Genomic DNA, 9014 nt, shown 5'->3' on the forward strand with positions numbered 1-9014 from the left:
CGTTTTTCTTAACTTGACATTCCATTTTAATGATCTGAAAATAAATGAAAATTAACTAAAATTAACTAGAAGAAAAAAACAAAGTAGATTCTAAAATGATTCAAAAATAGATTTCTCGAAAAGAGAAGATTCCAAAATTTAAGAACGCAATAAATTTCAAAATTTAAAAAAACGATGGGAACTTAGTTACCAACCCAATATATTTATACATGCGTGAATGTGAGTGTGTGTGAGTGTGTATGTGTGTTATTGTTTTTGTGCTCCCCAATAACGCTTGACAACCGATGTTGGTTTGTTTAATTACTTGTAAATTGGCACTTCGGCAAAAGAGAACCATAGAATAAGTACTGAAGTCAATTTGTTCGAATAAAACTCGTCGAGACGTTGCCCGAGCGAAGCTGCAGTCCAACGACTGAAACACGTAAATAATGAAAGCTATGTAAAGCAGGGAATCGCTGGGTTTTTATATAATAATTATATTTATATACAGAGTTCGAAATTTATTGCTTCAGTTACTTTATCAATGATTATTTAATGTATATACTATTTTACTACTGCTAAATATGGTTTCCATCTGCCTTCAGTGGGGGACAATCTAGTATGAAGTATTTTGTGTTATACCTAAAGTATTTTGAGGTAGTCATACAAAGTCCCGAGACATATAAACTCATAGAGCCGGTTTACCGGTTTGCATGGTGTATATTGGAAGCACTCCGTCGGTTACGACGATGAGGGTTCCGGTTGATACGAATCAACGGAACAGCCTGCTCGTGAAATTAACGTGTAAGTGGCTGAGCACTCCACAGACACGTGCACCCTTAACGTAGTTCTCGGGGATATTCAGCGTGACAAGGCCGGCCCCTTGAAATACAGGTACAACAGAAAGTAAGAGTGAGAGAAAGTTGTGGTGAAAGAGTACAGCAGGGATCACCACCATCCCCTGCCGGAGCCTCGTGGAGAAATTAGGTGTTTTCGCTCAATAAACACTCACAACGCCCGGTCTGGGAATCGAAACCGCGATGGTGTATATATTACCCACCTGGACGTAACCTGTTGCAGGGTTACTTTTTTTGCCAGCTGAATGGACTGGAGCAACATGAAATAGATTGTTTCTGCTCAAGAACACAATGTGTGCCCGGTCCAGGAATCGAAACCGCAATCTTGCGATCTTAAGTCCAGCACCCTCACCATTAAACCATGCATCTCCACTGTATTTTGAGGGACTTGTGCTATTTATGAAGAATTTACTGAATAAAAATACAAATACTGAGCCGTCATAAGGTCCATACAGCCAGAGAAAGAAAGGGGGGGAGAGAGAGAGAGATGTGTATGTATGTAGTATTTATGTATATATTCGCGTGAAAGGAGTTTGTGTAAAACAAAATGTCGTGTTTTACTGTTATTCTCAGTAGTAATCAATCCCAGACATTGCATGCGTATGTATGCTCCAATAAGTTCGTATTTATATCGATGTATGTGTGTACATATTCGTGTGTGTGTTTATTCATGTGTGTGTGTATGCATATTCGTGTGTGTATGCATATTCGTGCGTGTGTATGCAAATAAGTATGTATATTTATATATATTATAGATTTATAAATCTAGTGCTATCTTGTGCACCAGTACACATAGACACATGCTCTAAGTATATACTTACTAATCATAATGCACTACTTTTGGAAGAAAGTGGGGTAATTTGAAAAGGTAATTAATACTTATATTTTCATAAACACAGTGTTTAACCCCCGTTTAGAAAGATGGCTATTCTTCCTCTGATAATGTTCAAATATCAACAGAAACTGGTCAGATCTACTTTAGTTTTTCTGCCCATGGAGAGATAAAACTTGCAGCGTAACGATTACCTTCAGAAGAGATTAATAATCAGTGCCTTTTTTAATGTATAAAATGTTACACTTTTCAGTTCAAATTATCAAAATAACGCTACGCAAGCTCTCTGAATTAAGCCAGTTTGTCGGGGCATGCCCTGTTATGCAAATCTTGTTGATTCCTATTTCTTTACTACCCACAAGGGGCTAAACACAGAGGGGACAAACAAGGACAGACAAAGGGATTAGGTCGATTACATCGACCCCAGTGCGTAACTGGTACTTAATTTATCGACCCCGAAAGGATGAAAGGCAAAGTCGACCTCGGCGGAATTTGAACTCAGAACGTAACGGCAGACGAAATACGGCTACGCATTTCGCCCGGTGTGCTAACGTTTCTGCCAGCTCGCCGCCTTATTCTTGTTGATTCCTAATCTACTGAACAGAAGATGTGCATTCTTTCTCTGATATAAGTTTAGTGAGACTAAAATCTCCTCAGACAGATCTTAATTTATTTCTGTACAGAGGCAGAAAAAATTGCCGTGTATCTACTTTATTTTTTGAAGCAAGTCAGAAACTGTTTATTACAAATATGTATATCATACATTTCAAAGTTTATATTTATATCTACACACATATATCTACATTATCTATGTTCAGTATGTTGCTTACAAAAGTTATAAACACGATCAGTATAATATATTTAACATATATTTTATCATATATAATTAAATCATTTGAAAATTATCACTGTTTATTGCAGTTTTGTGTGGCTATCTGCATTCCAAAGGAGGCAGAATGTAGAGATAGAAATGTTAAGCGAACGTAATGCTAGCTAAGATTAAGTTACGAAACGACATCAGTGGAATTCAGATCTTAGGTGGTGACTCAGCATATTTATTAGATTTTATGAGCGAGTATTCTAATAGGCATCTTCATACCAACATAATTTGCTGCGTATTTTGTTACTTAAGACAGGCGAACTTTGGTTTAATAAATGGTCCTATTTTAGACTTAATTCATAACGAGAGCTGCTACGACGACAATTTGTTATATGTTTGTTAATTTTTTTCTCTTCTCTACTAGTTGAGCGATACATATACGGAAGCGAAATCGTCCGCATCCAATATTTTGAACTTCTGCCCATTGAGTTTAGATGCAACTTACACACAGCAGTAATTTATCTTGAAAGAGTTAAACAGTCGGTAGAGCTTGTGAATAAAGAGGAGAATGTTCTTTATTTAAATTTAAGAATGTTCTTTATTTAAATTCATGGTGTTTAATCGCTTACTCATTAAAACTTGGAAATTATTTGCTTTCTTAATAAGTAAATAAATCACTTAAAATAGTTCTTTGAATAAGACGGAATTTTATGACGCATATTTACTCATGCAACTAAGAATCTTCCTATGATTACTCTACTGCAGTGCAAGAATGCAAACTGCTCCAGACGTGACCCTTGTTGTTGAAAGAAACATTCCCTGTATGGTTAATGCAAATTCTCATCAAAATTGATTGCTTGTTAAACGGAATTGCTTGCTTTAAAACAAAGTTGAAATGCTATTTCTAATTTAGGCAAAAGGCCACCCATTATTAGAGCAAGATAGTTAATCAATATATCAACCCTAGTATTTAAAATGTGCTTGCCCTCGAAAAGTCGAAGGGCAAAGTCCACTGCCTGCAGGATTTTAACTCAGAATGTAAAGGCTCGGAACAATCGACGCAAGACATTTTCCGACACTCTTACGCAGTTGCCAATTCGAACTTTAAATATTAAAAATAAAACGTGTGCAACCAGGTGTAGTTGTTTTGCAAAGAATTTCGCCCTGCTACTACATTGCTCCGATTTCAATTCAACTGCACAGTACTTTGAGGACCTATCCGCAACTAAATCCTCAGTCTTACCAATAGCTGTTGAGCAGAATTTGGTTGCCATTATCATTGCCTTTATCTTATGACCGGTGCACACTATGATAAAATGCAAATTCCAGCAGTTACCATTCCATTTTTTTATATATAGTGAATCTTTCTTTTTTGAGGGAACTTATATGGAGATTTCCTCATTAGTTTGGTTCGAGTTTAGGAGACAGTTCAAGTTACCCGAACAGGAAGACCCAGCCTTCATTGGCTGAGAACAATACACAAAGATTACGACTAAGGAAAGTTTGAAACAGAAGCATAAACTACACAAAGTTGACGAGAATACATTGAGGTTCTTTACGTCAAGTGACATTGGAAGCAGTAAAAATTGCAGTGTTTAAGATAAAAAGACATGAATCATTTGTTTATATTTGTCGAGGTTTCACAACGTCAGCCAAAAGTTAGTAAATGTGCTGTTTAATGCAATAATTAATCATTATGGGTGTCTGTGTGCATGTGTCAATGCGTTTGACACACAAGTTCATTTTAAAAAACTGATGAGTCAAAATGATAACCTATTAGATAGATCAACTATATGAATACTAGACTTAAATAAGTACTGAATGTCAATATTAAATATTAACGATTATTATTATTAATATTATTATTATTAATATTAACGATAAAAACACCCTCAAAGTCGCATTCCTGCATGGTTGCAGATCAATGACTAAAATCGGCAACAGAAAACCTTTTAATCCTTCATCTGGTGGATTTCGGGCATCGTCACTTCTGTACATACAGAAAGATTATGCGAGATAGTATCCTTGTAAGAAATTTGAAATAGAAACTTGATAAATCGGATCGAACAAAATCTTTAGTACTTCCAAATTGGCTTCGTTTACTGCAATACGTTTGATTTCATGTATATCTATCTGCTTTCAGTCAAAATTTCAGTAGAATTAGTCTCCCCAAACGTATAATCTGCAGTCGGCACAAACAAAAAAGAAATTAGAATTATCACTCAACAGTTACAAGTAACGTTTGTAGATATGATACACAAATGAATTTCTTCCATAGCCATTTATGTTTTTTTTTATCTTTTATGAAAATGGAAACATCAATACTAACAATTACATTACTGCGTTGTATCAGTATGCGCCGTCTCAACGAATTTTAATGCTAGACGGTACACCACCGCATTTCGTCAGTACCAACGTTATCAACACCTTTACATCTGAACGCGTAATTCTTCTCGATATCCAAATGAATAGTTTCTGCAATTTTTTTGACATAACCAAACGTGCACCAGACATTTAGGACAATAACTTGAAGTAGAAATGTGTCATCCTGTCGCTTCAGTGGTATTATTTGAAATGAAAAATATAAATCTTCGATGACTGTAATAATTTTATAGCAGACAACTTCTTTTTTCGACTATTTCTTTATTTGCTTTGATATACTGAGTTCTTAATAAAAGCTGAAGGTACGAATGTGACTAATAACATATTCAAATTGCGTCTTTGGTAGTTATGTGATGATTTTACAATATAAATAATTTAAATACACTATAAGTGTATTGTATCAGACTCTTCAAGCGCACACACAAACACTCAGACACTCCCATACACACACACATTCACATATAGACGCATACACTCAAACACACATATATTCACACACACAACCACACATATATATATATTCATACATACAGACACATAGGCATACATACATACACGCATGCATATACATATATATCTATATATATATATATAATATATATATATATTTAAATATATATATATATTAATATATATATATATATTATATATGTATATATATATATGCATATATATATATATATTTATATGCACATATATAGTATATAAATATATATTATATATATAATATATATATATATATATATAACATAGCTAGTAGTATCACCCTTGCTTTGAAATAAACGGTTCAATACTGTTTATTAAGCAGAGTGGCGATAATGTTTATTCAATACTGATGAAATGGCGCGAATACACCTGAAAACATCTTGCAAAATTTAAGGTCTGAGTAAACAGAATTTTCTGAAGATATACTTTTACATAATTTAACGTATTTTCACGCGAACAGCCTGAAAATTTCTGCTAATTTGCAAAAGAATATGATTCTCGGAACAGTAAACGATAAGAATATAAGCAAGTATTGCATACTATTTCACACATACGCACGCACAAACACACACAATAACACACAGACAAACACACACATATATTTATATATGTATGTATATAATACTGTACCAAGAACTTTCCGTAACTTAGCGGTATTGCAGAAGGAATCGATAGAATAAGTACCAGCTTATATGCATATATATTATTCTTTAATTCCTTTATGCTTCAGTCATATGACTGCGGCCACACTAAAGAACAGCCTTGAGTTTTAGTCAAACAAATCGACCCCAGAACTTATTTAGTAAGCTGGTATTTGTTCTATCGATTCCTTCTGCCGTACCGCTAAGTTACTGAGACGTAAACACGCCAACACCGGTTGTCAAACGGTGGTGGGGTGACAAAGACAGACACAAAGACACCAGACATATTACACTTATATATATATATATATATATAGATATATATATATATATATATATATATATACACAATGTATGCATATATATAATATATATATATATATACAAATGTATGCATTATATATATACAAATGTATGCATTATATATATATCTATATATATATATATATATATATATATATATATATTATTAGTGAATTGAAGAAATGGAGCTGAACGAAGATTGAACAGAAATCGTTTTATTTCATTCTACACGTGTTTCGAAAGGCACAATTTACCAAATTCCGATTTCGAAACACGTGTAGAATGAAATAAAACGATTTCTGTTCAATCTTCGTTTAGCTCCATTTCTTCAATTCACTAATAATATTAAAATTCAATTATCCGCACCATCGCACGGTTGCAACACCATATGGTTGTACCTACAACCGTGCTGTCTTCTGCTGTGATTTTTGCTACCAAGGTATCGGTTAAACTTTTGATTAATCTGCAACAAGATTATTCATCTTTCTATTCACATAATATATATATATATATATATATATATATATATATATATATATATATATATATATATATATATATATATATATATATATATGCACATATACACTTATTCGACGGGCTTCTTTCAGTTTCCGTCTGCCAAATCCACTCACAAAGCTTTGGTCGACCCGAGGCTGTAGTAAAACACACTGACCCGGACCCTTGCGGTTCAGAAGCAAACTTCTTACCATACAGCTACGCCTGCGCCTATATGTGTGTATGTGTGTGTGTGTGCGTGCGTATGTGTTCGTATGTATAAATATATCAAACTAACAATTTCTTCAAGAGCAAAATCGCTCTACCCTCACAGGAAGTTAAATTCCTCCGCTCCTCACATCATACGTTCAACCCACACTACATTACATTCTTGTACAACGGTACCTACTGACAATCGAAATATGATAATAATAACAGACACAAAATGTTGTAATGAACCAATTCCACCAAGCCCTAGAAATTCTCAGAGATACAAGAAATAACATTATACGCATAGACGAGAAACCTCATGATTTCTCCAAAGTGAATGTAACAAAAATAGTTAGTCGCACAGCAATAAACAAATACTCAACGTGAAACTTAAACAAGCGCTGCATGATTTCAGAAGTAATGACATGAAAATATGTAAGAGCGATATATGTAATATATTTATAATTACATTTAAAGACAAACATTACAAAATTCAACAAATCATGAAATGACAAAAACAAATTTATAATGATTTAGAAAGAAAATACAACCACAAATTAAAAGTTAAACTAAATAGAACCAACCCCAGTGATAACCATTGAAATAAGGGCTCCATATCTCCTCCCCCCCCCCTTCATATTAAATAAATTCGCTCTTGCACCTAGCTATAGAACATTAAAAAAACACATAATCGAAAAATAACCTTGCAAACCTATTTCCTTATTACCCACAAGGGGCTAAACACAGAGGGAACAAACAAGGACAGACATAGGTATTAAGTCGATTACATCGACCCCAGTGCGTAACTGGTACTTAATTAATCGACCCCGAAAGGATGAAAGGCAAAGTCGACCTCGGCGGAATTTGAACTCAGAACGTAACGGCCGACGAAATTCTGCTCAGCATTTCTCCCGGCACGCTAATGTTTCTGCCAGCTCGCCGCCTTAAACCGTAACATCTCAATACTTTAACAAGATCGCTAAACTATTAAACAATATTAGCGTATAAGAATGCAGCCATCTGAGAGTTCCAAGATCTCTTAGACGAAATATGCTCTTTCAATGTCTTTTCCTAACGTTTCCGGTGGCAGAAGCAATAGAAACAATACAAATGACAAACGTATGGTGGCCGTCAGTTCTTTGGGGTGATTGTTGTTCGTCCTTTGTTTTAAGACGATTGTTTTTGGGCGATTGTGGTCCGCCCTTTGTCATAGGAAAAGCTGAAATCTCTACATCTCATATACCGCAACAACGAATGATGCAGCCTTGGAGGTGACTGGAGCCTCACTTTTTTCGCCTATAGTACACATTTTGTGTGAGTAAACTACGTGAGTGTTGATTTTGCATTAAAACAAATTCGCCTGATACCTCGATCACAACAAAGAATGATCCACTGTGGTTTGAAAAGTGCGAGCCCTGACTTGCATTGAACTAGCAGATGGAAAGCTGTCGGATTTCCAACTGTAGCTGCATACTTAAGTGGATAGAAAGAGTCAGAACAATGCTGGTTACTCAGAGTTAAACAAGAGTACCTGTGCCGGGGAAAATGTTTATACTAGATTTAGTATATATTGAACTAACTTTACGTTTTACAAATTTTTGTCTGATTAAAAGTAAATACAAAAGAATCAGTAAAAGTCAATGACAAGAAACTGGAGATGAAGAGCGATTCCGTAATTAAACGGAAGCTGTAGAAGTAACAGAGTTAGGTGGGGAGCAGCCGGCCACAACGATTGAAATAGTTGCACTGAAAAACTTCTTCACCATTTGGACAGGTTTTATTTTTGATCCAGCTTGATGTCCAAACACCCTTCTCACCGCGGAGAAAGATGTTGGATTACCAGTTTAGTGGGCGATGACACGATGAGAAATTAAGTAATACGTGTTAGTACACTGTTAGGAGACAAATGCCTGACTGGACAAGCAAATATATAAATTTACATAAATGAATGCATGTATGTGTATGTACGTATGTAAATGTATGCATGTATGTATGTATGTATGTAT

This window comes from Octopus sinensis, linkage group LG2, assembly GCF_006345805.1.
Source record: "Octopus sinensis linkage group LG2, ASM634580v1, whole genome shotgun sequence".
NCBI classification, from domain to species: Eukaryota; Metazoa; Mollusca; class Cephalopoda; order Octopoda; family Octopodidae; genus Octopus; species Octopus sinensis.